General features: G+C 35.8%; 1 long non-coding RNA gene across 2 annotated transcripts in view; it reads left to right on the top strand.

Annotated features, from left to right (window-relative positions):
• LOC118145488 (uncharacterized) overlaps window positions 1-14,286 on the top strand; it is a 131,995-nt gene that overhangs the window by 74,941 nt on the left and 42,768 nt on the right. For both annotated transcript variants that reach the window (XR_013523390.1, XR_013523389.1), the window contains exon 3: window positions 1,053-1,104. This is a non-coding gene — a long non-coding RNA (uncharacterized LOC118145488). The remainder of the gene's footprint in view (window positions 1-1,052; window positions 1,105-14,286) is intronic.

Here is a 14,286-nt window from a genome sequence, read left to right as displayed (position 1 = left end):
TACATGTTCTGGTGGATGCATACTGACCTCAAATGATCATTTCTCTATCTCCCAGTTGTATGCAAACAATGGAATTAATAATTCATTTAGAAGTTTTCCAATATCAAACTGTCATTTATAGCAAGATTATCCAACTCTTTTCCCATCGCAGAGTTTTGTAAGTGATAATATGCATAAGGCACATGCCTGAAGTAAACAGAAGAGACTTCAGGTGGTAACTAACTTGGCCCTGCTTGGCTGCCCCAGGGGATGAGGTAAACAATATATCAATGTTTACCTCATCTCCCTTATGATACACTGTTTACCTCCTCCCCCTTGCACCAGTATGCTGGGAGTCCAGCTGGGGAGCCTTGATTATGCTATGACAATTCAGAAACCTGCTGTATTAGTCCATTTTCATGCTGCTGATAAAGACATACCTGAGACTTGGTAATTTATAAAGGAAAGTGGGTTAATGGACTCACAGTTTCACACAGCTGGGGAGTCCTCACAATCATAGCAAAAGACAAAAGAGGAAAGGGACTTCTTACATAGCAGTGAGCAAAAAGAAAATGAGAGCCAGTCAAAAGGGGAGAGCCTTATCAAATCTGCTCCCTTATTAAACCATCAGATATCGTAAGACTCATTCACTACCACAATAACAGTATAGGGAAAACTGCCCCCTGATTCAATTATCTTCCTCCATGTCCCTTTCACAACATTGGGAATTATGGGAGCTGCAATTCAAGATGCTATTTGGGTGGGGACATTGCCAAACTATATCACCTGCCTTCTCAATTTTTTTAAAAAAATCAGGGACTATTTAGCCACCTTTAAATAGCAGACTCAAAAACTCAGATATATTCTTTCCTACATATACTGAATGAGTTTTAGGAAATCAAGAGCAGCAGAGGGACCAAAATACAAGAGAAAGACAGATTTCTGGATTGTCCCCATTGACTAGCAAAATGCTTTACAAGTAATAAGTGCCCAGTAAATACCAGTTGATTTAAAGTTTACCTTCTGCCCTAGTGATAAACTGTTCTATTCTTTTTTTCTTTCTGTATTGATAGGATTGAAAATGCCCTTTAAACATTAACCCTGTCACCTTGCAGATGCCTTCAGGTAAGGACCACTTGTCTATTTTAATGTACTCCTTCCTTGTCATTTATACCTGCCACTTTCAAGTTGATTTTTATCAGATATGTACAGTCTCATTTGTTTCTATGCACAGTTCCTTTTCCTTTTGCTAAGGATCTGTGGGCAGCATACTACTTCTTTCACATCCTTAAAACATCTCTCTTCTGTCTTCTTTCTTAAAACAGTAGCCTGTTTTTTTTGTTGTTGTTGTTTTTCTTGCAGAAGAGGTAGGCTGGGCTACTGGTTTAAAGGCAGTCATGTAGCCAAATTCTGAGCAATGAGACATAACAGTAGTCTGATGGGATATGGGGTCTGGGGGAGGAGGGGTGCTGGGAGATGCTTTTGCTCAAAGAAGGTGACAAGAGGGAGGTGAATTTCTATATTTTGAACCAGCTCTGGCTTCCTGCCTTGAGTATAGTGAGAAAATGAGATGTAGAGCTGCTTCAGTCATTTTCAATCATAAGGGAAAAGCCAAGAAAATTGCAGACATGGCACTGGAGGCCCCAACCTTGTTAAGTCAATGAACCTTCACCAGAAACTGTCAACCTCCAAATTTTTTTTGGATGAAGAAAAAAGAAAGAAACCTGTATTTCTAAAGCTCTGTCAGGTTTTGTGTTACTTGGAGTCAAACCCCATGATGATTAATGGATGATGTGAGGTTATCTAGTCATTATGCCAGTTCTCCACAGTCTCACATGACTTGTGATATTTTTTTCATTTTAGAATTTTTCTTATTGACATTTCCTGAAGGCAATGATCATAAATTTGTCAATTCACCTGAACAAATGTTTATTGTCTCATTCCTCTAAGACCGTGAGCTGATGAAGGACAATGTTTTATTTATCTTTTCATGTCTAGTATTTTGATGAAACATATAATAGTTAGTCAATAAATTCATCTTGAATAAATTAACTTACATTTTCTTACTGTACGAGGAATTGTGTTAGATGCCGGAGAAACATATATAAACATAACATGCTAACTTAAGTCAATAATATATCTCATAATTTAGATGATATTTACCTGCATTTTTTTCTCTCCAAAACACTATGAACTTTGAGGGCAGGATCTATCTCTGCTTTGTTCTTATGGATCACCATGTTTTAGCAAGTGGTTTCAAATCTTAGGCCTTAAAAGTCTAATGAAATCTAATAAATATGTGTCAGATAAATATGCTCATAACTTCCCACCTCATGGTTGTATCTGAACTCTGAGAAAGTTTCCTTAGGAAACTAATGTCCTCATGCTCTTTGGTTTGTGTCTTAGTCTATTTGTGCTGCAATAACAGGTATCACAGACGGGTAATTTTTCGATATAAGAGAAACTTGTTTCTTACAGTTCTGAAGGCTGGGAAATTTAAAGTCAAAGACCACCAGGTTTGGTGTCTGATGAAGGCTTCTTTCCTCGCTTTTGAAATGATGTCTTGTTTCTGTGTCCTCCTGAAGGAATGAACACTGTCTCCTCACGTGGTTGGCAGAATCAGAAGGGGAAAAGGGACTTAAGCTAGCTCCCTCCAGCCTATGCATAAGGCATTTAATGATTTCTACAAAAGGCTCACCTCTTAATACCATCACAATCAGGATGAAGTTTCAGTGTGTATCTGGGAGGGGCATATATTCTAACTATAGCTCATGGGGTACTTTCATCAAACTCCAACTTTTAAAATATTTTCTCCCCTCTTAGTCCATTTAGAATCTTGTTACCATGTTCTGTGCACAGTTTTAATTTGTCTCTTTCTCTCTTTCTTTCAATAAGAATAAACTCAAAACTTTTGTACATATGATGAGTCTACTCTTTAAAGTCTTGACAATGTTATGTATGTAATATTTTATAAAATTTCACAAGTACTTTATTATACCTATCCTTTGAAATCAGTATTAGAAAATATAAGAAAATAATTTTTATAATCCTTCTAGGATTTTTACATGAACTCTACATCTCTTTCATATTTATTTGTTTATTTGTTTTGCCAAATCGATTGCCTTTCATAGCTGTTAAGAAGTAAAACTAGAAGTTATCAGTCCTAGGCTGGAGATTGACCAGAAGTGGTTTCAAATGGCATTTGATTACACTTCTCTATGATAATAAAAGTGAAAGAAAATAAGTTGTTCCCACAAAAAGATGATTGTACCTGACAAGCAAAGCTGGTGGCTTATTAATAATTAAAAATATTTCTGTGTTCTGATACTGATGGAATATTTAATAGCTTGTTAAGTCAATATCAATGTACCATTTATTATTCATTAAAGATGAATGTAGTGTAATGGCTATGAATTGGAATGTGTTACATTGAGATTATAAAGGGCACGAAAAGTTGATTTATTATTTAGAAATTGATTAAACTCTTCTGATCTCAATGACTAGGATAACCAATCAGATTCCATAAACAATTTTAATAATAATAATAATAATAATAATAATAAAAGGGTTGGTGGCAGTAGTTAGCTAGCTAAGGGGGGGGATGCTCAAGACAGTAACTAAAGTCAAGGCTCTGCTTCAAGTCTTCATATGAGTTTCTTAGAGAAGAAAGACTTACCCAAGAATGATTTCCATATTTTCCAAAAGGATTTTCTTCCATTTCTAGTATGAAGATGTCCTAGGCTCTTACTGTTAGCACAGCCAAATTTCATTCAAGAGCTTTAGGTCTGAATGACTTTTTTCACTTCTCAGATACAATTGGTTGAGTTTTTGGAGAGCTTTAAGAACGATTCATTTTCCTTTTTTCCTAAGTCTTTTGAATGTTTTACCCAGATTAGGGCCAAATACAAAACAAAAGCTTTTTCTCTAATTCTTCTTTTAAGTTTTTCTTACCCTCTGTGCCACTAGAAGTGAAATTCTCAGCTGACAAATCATTTCTCCTTTTGAGACCTCAACAGTCTTTCCATTATAGGCTATGGATACTACCTACATATGCTAAAGGGCTTTGATTTCTTACTATTAAAGTGATGTCAAAAAAAGTTGGGAGAAAAAGGAGGAAAAAATGTTTGTTCCAAGAAAAGGTATTTTCCAGGATTTCTCCAATGAATTCACATCTTGTATATAGCTGAGCTAAGAAGAATGAGATTTAATTTGGTAAAAGTTGCTATTTTTTTTTTGAGAAAGACAGACTTGAGCCATAGCATGCAGTAAAGACAGCATCTCCATATCCCAGAGCATGTAAAAGCCACAGTTCATATCCTTCACCTACTTTTGAATAGGTTTGTTTTTTTCTTGTGTATCTGTTTTAGCTCTTTGTAGATTCTGGATATTAGCCCTTTGTTAGATGTGTAGATTGCAAAAATTTTTTCCTATTATGTTGGTTGCCAGTTTGCTCTAATGCTTATTTATTTTTCTGTACAGAAGCTCTGAAGTTTAATTAGATCCCATTTGTCTATCTTGGAGAGTGGTGAGAGATAACATGGGGAGAAATGCCAGATATAGATGAAGGGGGAATGGAGGCAGCAAACCACCTTGCTATGTATGTATCTATGCAACAACCCTGTGTGATCTGCACATGTAACTCAGAACCTAAAGTATAATTGAAAAAAAAAGAAAAAAAATGTTCAGCCTAATGGTGGGGGAAAGAATTTCACCTTGCAATTAAAAATTAATTAGAAACCATAAAAAAAAAAAGAGTCACAGTTACATCTGAAGTCAAGAAGCTTATGTTTTGGTGCACAAATGATTATATGCTTCTTTCTTGTTATAGGAAATTATTTGTGTGTTTTTGAAAAGAAGTTTAAATAGCATCCTGATAGAGAAAGATGACATTATCGAAGGGAATTAGAATGCCAATCCCTAACCTGTCCCTTGGTAGCTACTATGGTTTTAATGTTTTTGTTTCTCCAAAATTTATTTGCTGAAACCTAACACCCAAGGTGATCGTGTTAAGAGATGGAGTCTTTGGGAGGCAATTACAGCACTGAGGGCTCCACTTTAATGAGATTGTTTGTTGTTTTGCCATATGAGGACAAAGCAAGAAGATGCCATTTGTAAGAAATAGATCCCTTACCAGACATTAAATCTACCAGTGCCTTAATCTTAGACTTTCTACCGGTAGAATTTTGAGAAATAAATTTCTGTTCTTTATAAGCTACTCAGTCTATAGTATTTTGTTGTAGCAACAAGCACAGCCTAAGACAGTAGCAATGGTGCACCGAATTGAAAGCTGCATAAGTGCTTCTTGATTTTAGAAACATTGAATGATTGCTATGTATCAGGCACAATGTTAAACTTAAAGCCAATTATGTGATAAAACAGTATAATTTGAACATAAGGAAGCAATGGATGAAGGCATAATCTCATTAATAATGGGTCAGACTCTCTGACAATTCTCCAGTGTTAGAATATAAACCATTCTAAAATGAGGCAACATGTAAAAATTTTGATTTTTCTTGGATTTTTATTTTGTTAAATTAAAAAGTTATAGGCAATCTGTACTCTATAGCATCCTCTATTATTTAAACCTAAGATAAAGCATGGGTCCCAGGAGCAGATTTGGAAGAAAAGTCCTTATGCTGTTTTGGATTACAATTAATTATCTTCATTTTCCTAGAATTTTATTTCTCAAAGCCATAGTGTATGCCTGATCATAGCTCAGCCCTCATCAAAGCGAGAGGAATATGAACTTACAAAGTTTAAGTTCTGAAAATGTTTCTCTGAAAGCAATCAAATACTTGGATTTATTTGAAAACCAATTTTATACTATGTCCAGATGTGATCCAGGATGTATTTAATTGATTTAGAAAGCTTTAATACCTTATGTGAAGTTGCTACTTCTTCTCCTTGTATTCACATATTCACTCCAGTACAGCTGGGCTAACACAATTGGCTGGCATTATTATTATGCAGATTACCAATTAGGTACTCCAATTGATGATCCAATTTTCTTAAAAGCATTTTAAAAACTGTCTGTCTTTCAGGATTCCAAATATTGTGTGGTCATTTTGGGAACTCAGTGTTGTTCTATCAGTACCTGTGCCCATCTCAGAGACAATCATTCTATTTTCCAAAGATAAACTTCATTTTCTATCTCTTTTACATTCTTTCTTTGATTATGGTTCTCTCAAGCTGATTGAGCCAATATGAGGATGTGTTATACGGCTGATTGATAAGAGTGATTTCTAGTTAACTGTGTTTTCAAATCACAGCCTTTTCCCTCATTTGAATTCCTATTTATTCATTAAACAATGTGTACCATGTACCTCTTAGATCTAGGTATTCTTCTTGATGTAAGTGTGCAACAGGAGGCATGGTGGACAATGGTTCCTTTTGTATGGAGCTTACAATCTACTGGGGGTTCACCAAAGGCAGTGGCAAGGGAGAGAATATCAAAGTAACTAAATGCAGCAATCAGAATTTTTTATAGTACTAAGAGCTATGAAAATAATTAAACCTGGTAATATATACAGAATAGTAGGGTGTTTGTTTAGATTACATTTGTTTAGATTTAGTCAGGGGATGGTTTTCTGAAGTGCTAGTATTTGAGCTGAGGTCTGAATGATATAAAACAGCTCTCCATGCAAAGACCTGGTTGCAAATAGAACTGTAAGTGCAAAGGCCCTAGGATAGGAACAAGCTTGCAAGTTTCAGTGACAAATAAAAGGGTGGTGTGGCTAGAAAAGCAAGAGTAAGATGTAGTATCTCAGTTGGTGCTCCCAAATGCTAGGTCCTAGACAAAGTTTTGTAAGAGTTAAAGAGGAAAGAAACACAAAACATGGCTTGACTGTCAAGGACAGGTTTATTTTAGAAAAAACCTGTGAAGGGCTTCTGGCTTATTTCAGTCAGGAGCACTTTCTCTTACAGACTAAAAGTATATATTGGTTTCAGGGTGAGGGGGCTTATTACAAGCTTGGAATGTTTCTGTGTGGGGGAGCAGTGTTACGGTGGGGTTGGAATGTCTCAGGGCGGAGGGGAGAGTATTTTGGGGCTGACTTCCTTCTGGCTGGAGGATGTTATCTTGGGACTAGCATGTCTCTGGTCAGGGAGGTGTTTGAAATGTTTCTGGTTTGAGATGTTATTTGTGGTTTATGGTTATGCTGACCTCAAGCATTATGCTCATGCCCTTTGGATTTAAGCAGTTTTGATTAAGGTGAGCTTTAGAATGAGGTGCTTATCTATGATGGCAGTGTTCTTGCTCTGTGAACGCTATGTGTCACTATTGAAAAGTAAAACCCAGGGAGCAGAAGCAGGCACAAGGAGGGTGAAACCTAACAGAAAGTGGAGCCAATATGAGGATATGTTATCAAGCTAACTTTTATCAGGTAAGAGAGACTGTTGGCTTGCTCTTTAGGAATTCTCCGAGAAATCATATATAATGTCTCAAGAGGAAGAAGTGAGAAAAATTACCCACCACCTACCATTTCCCATTGATCAAATGTTTGAAACACAATGTATTATTTTCCTGCACATCTGGAATGTGCATGTTTTGGCAACAAGTGGGAGTCTTGTTTTCCCACACTACAACGTCAATAAAGAAGCCCAGGACAGGAGGTGTGGGGCACACTGGGAAGCATGAAGGAACTTGTCAAGTTGCAACTGTGTGAATACAGTCAGGGCCTACCAAGAATGAGCATGTGCAATGATGACTAGAACAAGAAACCAGAAGAATCAGAAATGGCATGTAAGTCATTTATTGCAGAGAGAGACATTCAAAATGGCTTAGGAAAATTAAGCAAGTGTTAGAACTTACTCAGTCTTAGGGGTCGTATACAAGGTCTTGATTTTATTCTACGTATGTTGGAAAGACCCAGGAAGTTATTACGCAAGATAAAATTTCATATGTTTTATATTTTAAATATATTACTCTGCAGTTTAGTGGAGAACTACACATCAAGAGTAAGAGTGGAATATTTTGTTAGAGCAGAAGCTGGCAAACTATGACCTGTGGATCGCCCATCTCCTGTTTTAAAAAAAAGTAATTATTGGAACCTAGCCACGCTTACTCATTCCATATTGTCTGTGGTTCTTTATGCACTATTGAGACAGAGTTTAATCATTGCAACAGACACCATATATCCTGCAAAGCCTAAAATATTTGCTATGTGACCATTCGCAGAAAAAGTTTGCTGAACTTGAGTAATTTTTCTACAACGTAGTCCGACTGTGTTATTATCTGGCCTACCATCCTTCCATGGTTCTCTTTTTCTTGGTTATCTGCTCCCTTTATGATGTGTTATTACAGTAATGTTAATATATAATAAAGCCTTATGTAGAATGCAAATCTTTCTTTCAAAATGTATGTTACTTTCTATATGCCATGTTGTTTAACTCAAAGCTAAGTGATATGCTAAGAACCAGTGCTTTATATATGTTAAGTGTATTAGTCAGCTTTGTTGCAGTTTTTAAAACAGGCAAAATCTCAGTTGCTTACCAGAGCAAATATTTCTTTTCTTTTGCATAGCTTGTTAGCAGTTGTAAATGAGCTGCTAAATCTTTTCCCTAAGAGTTTTCTTATTTTGGAATCTAAGTTGAAGGAATAGCTATTATTTGGGATATACTATTTTCCTGGCAAAGGAAAACAATAATAATGGGTGGAAATTCACAAGTCTTTTTAAAGTTTTTGCTTTAATGATACACACATTACATCTGCTCATATACCATTAATCAATGCACGTCAGATGGCCAAACTCTAAATCAATGGAGTGAGGATGTGCATTATTCTGTGGCTGAGTGGATTCAGCAAATCACCTATTAAGAAGAAAGTAAATTACACTTTTCTAATAGGAAAGATTGGAGGAGGGGAATCGCTGGTGTATTGACCCAGCCCCAAATCTGCATTTTATTGTCTTGCCTTGTGATACTGGAGCTGGACCCTGTAAACATTTCTCCTTAGTTAATTAGCTCAATTTTGGTCAGTAGAGGTCACTGGAGGGACACTGCAAAGCCATAGCAGGAGCAAAGGGTTTTCCTTCCCAAAGTTGCAAGATTTAGCAAGCAAATAAAGGATTCCCAGTTAAATTTGAATTTCAGATAAATAACAAATAATTTATTTGTAGTATAACTATACCCCAAATATTGCATGAGACATACTAAAAATCATTCATTGGTTAATTTATATTTAGCTCAGTGTCTTGTACTTTATCTGGCAAACATATCATGGTTCCAGTGAGGGTTTTTTAATTTTTAATTTTTATTTTGGTGTAGCAGTCAGAAGCTCATTGTGTAGGAGGCATGGTAGGTCACATCAGAGGTCCCCCATCAGCTGCAGTCTTACCCCCAGCAACTTTCTCTGCATACATACAAGCTTCAAATTAGACCAACAGGATGCATGCTCCTGTGGTAGGGCAGATACACTATCTCCAAAGCATTTGAATCTCAGCCTTGAGGGGACAGTCTTCTAAGCAGTTTGTCACTTCCTTGTTCTCTCTCATTTTGGTAGCAGCTGCTTCCTGCATTTGCTATATGTGTGCCCATTAGAGTCCTATTTTATCTTTTTTCCAAGTTAATCAAGCACCTTATATTAGTTTATGGTTAATTATACTAAAATTTTCATGTTCAAATTACTGATGTGTTATTTGTCCTGACTAGACCCTGTCTAATATGATTGAGCACAATAATACAATCTATCACACAAGATAATAAGTACCTATGAAAAACTATTTGATTCCATTTCACAGAAAAGAACCTGTCTTAAGGAATTAATACAATGATGAAAAGTCACAGACCTAGTGAGTAATGGAAGGTTGAGTCAAAAGTAGGTCTGGATGTCTGTGGTTTCATGTTCTCAATTTGTCCCTGATTATCTTTCTAGCCACTAAATGGAAGGTAATTTCAACATTTACTCTACGTAATTAATATATAACCCTATAATTATCAGCTGGAAGAGTGAGTGATGCCTTCTTCTGCTGTTTATGCCTACTGAATGTAATTACTTCATTGTTTCCATAGCACGTTTTTCCCATCTTACAAGAGATTTGGGCAGAATGAAACAGAATTGGGAGAAATTCTATGATGGGTTAAACTGTGTTCACCTCAAATTTCTTAAGTTAGGCTGGGCATATTGGCTTATGGCTGTAATCCCAGCACTTCAGAAGGCCGAGGCAAGTGGATCACCTGAGGTGAGGAGTTCAAGACCAGCCTGCCCAACATGGTGAAACCCTGTTTCTATTAAAAATATGAAAATTAGCTGGGCATGGTGGCAGGCGCCTGTAATCCAGTTACTCAGGAGGCTGAGGAAAGGAGAATCTTTGATCCCAGATGACAGAGGTTGCAGTGAGGCAAGATCTTGCCATTGTACTCCAGCCTGGGCAACAGAACAAGACTCTGTCTCAAAAAAATATATATATATGAGTTAAGGTCCTAAACCACAATACTTGGAAATGTGACCATTTTTCAAGATAGAGCCTTTATAGAAGTAATCTATATGACTGATGTCTCTATGAAAAAGTGAGATTTGGACACAAACAAATGTACAGAGAAAAGACAATGCAAAGAGACACCAAAAGAAAACAGCAAAAGAAAAGAGAGGCCTAGAAATTTCTTTTTTCAAAGCCCTTAGAAAAAGGCTAAAGCTGCCCAGACCTTGATTTCGAACTTCTAGCCTAGGACTGTAGGAAAACTTCTGCTGTTTAACAACTCAGTCTGTTAAAAGTAATGGCAAAAACCACAATTACTTTTGCACCAACATAATCCTTTCTTATGGCAGCCCCACCAAATTAATGTAATCACAAGCAAGTATTATTCTTTTCAAAGGAAGATGCTGTGAATTTTCTCTCTTGTGCTTTTCTAATAATAGAGGTATTAAAGTTGTTTTATTTTTCTGTCCTTTTTATGAAAATAACATGGATTATAGTTGAACTTATTATAACCTCTTGCTCCATGAACTTCATATATGCAGCAAGAGGTTATAACACCAGAATACATTCGAAGTCTGATATAGGGATTGGGATTAAAGTGTTACCAACGTGGTTCATATCTCTATACCTTTATGTGGTTCATGAACCAGCAGCATTGACGTCACCTGGAAATTTGCTTAAAAGGCAGAATTTCAGGCCTCACCCCAGAATTACTGAATCAGAATTTCCATTTTAACAAAGCCCTTATGTGATTATTGTGCATATTAATGGTCAGAATTACCCTCTTCCTCTACAACAACAACACAAACAGAAAACACCGAAAACAACGAAACAACTTCTTTTAGTTTACCTTTATTCTTAATTTTACACATTCCTAAAGTGATATTTTAGACTATTAGCGTTAGCTTGTTGGAAGCATTGGAAACGTTTAGTTGGTTACAAGCACATCTATTTGATTCACAGCTGGTTTGGAATCAATTACCTGAAACTGAAATACCTCTCAAAACTCAATAATGTGATAATTGTTCTTAATTATTTCACTGTGAATTTTTTACTGCCTAATTGTTACTTGGATCCTAATAAATGGATTCTCAAAACCAGAGAGTTTTTTGTTCTACCACTGCTAGATGCAAGAAGCCTTGCCACATACATTCATTCTGTAACTCTTTAATTTGTGAATATTTCAGCATTCTGGATAAATAGGTAAAATCAAATGGGACTCAAAGAAAACCAAAAAGCACGCAAAAACACAACGTAAGGAATTTCTAGCTATATTAATCAATTTTTGTCATCTTCAGATTCACGTTTGATAACATTAATCATCAGCAGAATTTTCACAAAACAAAACACCTAACAAATATTATCTGCTGCATTTGTAACTGAAATAAAATTCTGCTGGAATCCACTTCATTTATGTCTTTTTTTATGTAGTTTTTCCTAACAAAAGAAGAATCATTCTTCCCTTTTGTCATTGAAGTTGTATGGTTTTGTTTTTATTGGGGACATGGAAGAGTTCTCATTTATCTTCAAATCAGGAAGAGAATTAAAACCTCACCAATTTTGCCTGTGGGATTTGGATACCCAAAGCATTAAAAAGAAGACACTCTTGTTCACTGCTAGTGAGAGTGTAAATTTGTGAAACAAATAGAAAGAAGGAGGTACTCTGGCAATATTTACTGGATTTATAATTGTTCATTTATTTTAATTCTACAATTAGACTTCCTAATTTTATTCTAGAGCTATATTTGCATAAGTTCAAAATTACATGTGAACAAAGTTTTTGTTGCAACATTGTTTACAAAGGCAACATTATTTACAAAGGCAAACATTTTGAGACATCCTAAATCACTTAAAACTGGTTAAACATAAACGTTTTATATAATGTTTTATATGCAAGTATTTGTATAAAAAGAGGAAAAGATTGCATAGTTTTAGCTGTTCATGTTTCCATAAAATGTATCTGGAACTATATACAAGATATAAATGCATATGAGGAGAAGATATGGATGGAGATAATTATTTTTACTGTATAATCCAATTTGCTTTCTGATTTTGGAAACATTCAAATAAAAATTCAATTAAAAAATAACAAAAGTAAAAAAAAAAAGAGATTATGTCCCACTGCAACAGCAGCAAACTAAACTATAAAATTCTGTATAATTGGATCAGTATTGGAAGGTTCTAGAATAACAATCTGGTTACTAAAGTCAATGCAAAAAAATCCTCTGACTTAAGTTTAATATCCAGACTAAGCAAGTATTTGTTTTCATCCTGTGTCTGGAGAAGGTACACATTGGAAAACGCTCTGAGATGACTTTACTCTTGCTCTCAATTGGAATGCACATAGTTGTCTTAGCCTATTCGGCTTGTTTGGTTCCCCCAGTGTTCAGTGTTTGTGCGACCACGCTGTGCTAGGCAAATTCTGATGAAATAAACTGCACGAATGATGAGAGATTCCCACTGTCCCAAAGAATCTAAACATGGCTCTGTCTGTTTCATGCATCAGGGTCTCTTGGCCCCTCCCTGTCCTCTAGTAATTAATTTCCTAACATGCTTTCTTTTCAGTATGGCACGCTGCAGGTGCTGGTCACCCACAGGGCACCCCCCTGCTGGTAATTAGCCATCATCAGTTTTCTATAAGAATATTCTCCATAGAAAATGCAGGTTACTAATCAAGATACTCATACTAGATTTTCACCTCAGAAAATGATTATAGAATATTAGGAGAAGTAAAAGCACAGAACAGAGGCAGTATAATAAATGGACTTTTGTGAAGGTGCTAGATGGCTTTATGCTTATTCTCTTCCAGGACTATGTAAATCACTTTTCTCTCTACGTTTATAGAGACATAATATACAGATATCAACTATTTGCTCTCATCCAAACATATCCCACTGTTTTACCTTTCTAAGGCTTTGAGCATTTTGTTTGCTCTAACAGGAATGCCTTTCTCTTGCCATCTATCTTCTGAACTAAGATTTATCCTTCCAAATAGATGTTGCCTTTTGAGTGAATTTTCTTGGATTTGCTTTTTTGTGTCTCCCATTGAATTAATCCCTCCATCTGGGCTGTTGCTTTTTGTGTATATGTCTGTTCCTACAATGGTGGCATAGTGTTGAAATTATTGTTTATATACCTGGGGAACACATTTTATTAAATCTGCTCATGTGTTCTAATAAGAGACATAATTTTCCAATTTATACATTTGATTTTTAAAAAGGGCTATAAATATAAAATCACATTAAATTACACATTTTATGGTTCATTCTTGTTAAAAAATATGCTTACATATTAGGACTGTCTCACAAAATGTGTGGTCATTGATATGTAATTATAAAATAAAATATGTATAATTATATGTATGCATGCATGAGTATATATATAGTACATTTGCCTTATATTTTAGAGAGTCTGTGAAGTGGCATTCATAGCTAAGGAAAGGCATGTGTCTTCACAACCTCCTTATATGCTTCCATCTTCTCTTGTCCTCTAGAGGAAGAATCATGATTTTTATTGGAGAGATTCCAGAACATTTGCCGGGTTGTGTTTATAAAAGAGTGAGATCACTGGCTGCAGAGGGTCAGCACGTGGCACTGGAATTCTGTTTCTGTCTTTTCCTGCTGGATCTGGCATGTAAAGTGTGCCTAAATTCTAAATTGTATTTAGCTCCTATACTTATTAATTTGATCTAATCCAGCTCACTGGAGATTTTCACCAATGTGTCAAGCTTAAAGACAACTTACGAGTTGACATTTATTGCATAATTTCTTGTGTTTTATGTTCCTTGAGGACCTTGTGAGGCAGAGAAGCAAGGCAGCCTGTGGCAAGAATCTGAGGTTTCCTAGTTTCCTTACCTTAATATCTTCTACTAGTAGCCCAATCCCGGCATTGC

Source organism: Callithrix jacchus, chromosome 10 (genome assembly GCF_049354715.1).
Source record: "Callithrix jacchus isolate 240 chromosome 10, calJac240_pri, whole genome shotgun sequence".
Classification (NCBI taxonomy): Eukaryota; Metazoa; Chordata; class Mammalia; order Primates; family Cebidae; genus Callithrix; species Callithrix jacchus.
This window is presented reverse-complemented; position numbering and strand designations above follow the sequence as displayed.